General features: G+C 32.1%; 1 non-coding gene across 1 annotated transcript; it reads left to right on the top strand.

Annotated features, from left to right (window-relative positions):
• The first annotated feature begins 9 nt into the window (after nt 1–9).
• Trnaa-ugc lies at nt 10–81 on the top strand. The gene has a single exon. It is a non-coding gene; the product is annotated as a tRNA-Ala (tRNA).
• Nucleotides 82–448: the final 367 nt, after the last annotated feature.

A 448-nucleotide genomic window follows, 5' to 3' on the forward strand; every position in this document is an offset into this window, starting at 1 on the left:
TCATACATAGGGGGTGTAGCTCAGTGGTAGAGCGTTCGCTTTGCATGTGAAAGGCCCCGGGTTCGATCCCCGGTACCTCCACAGTTATTACTTCTTTACAGGGGAACTTATGATAGTTTGGTTAAAAATTTCAAAAAGCAAATTTTTAAGGGATGCAAAAAGAAATATTTATCTCTTATGAATTTGGCAGCTGAATTATTTGAAAATACTAATAAGATGTGGACAATTTTTAAATATTCAAAGTAAACCTATTCCTTATAGAAAGAAAATGGTAACTGCAAGTAAAAAACAGGTTGGTTCATAAAGAATATAAGAGTTAATATTTTAAAAAAGGATAAGAAATTTAAATCGACTGTTATGACAGAAGATTTAGAAGATTATAGAAGATCAAGAAAGTTGGTCAAATAGGAAATTAGGACATCAAAAAGGATGCATGAGAAAAGGTTAG

This window comes from Limulus polyphemus, unplaced genomic scaffold, assembly GCF_000517525.1.
Source record: "Limulus polyphemus unplaced genomic scaffold, Limulus_polyphemus-2.1.2 Scaffold158232, whole genome shotgun sequence".
Taxonomy (NCBI): Eukaryota; Metazoa; Arthropoda; class Merostomata; order Xiphosura; family Limulidae; genus Limulus; species Limulus polyphemus.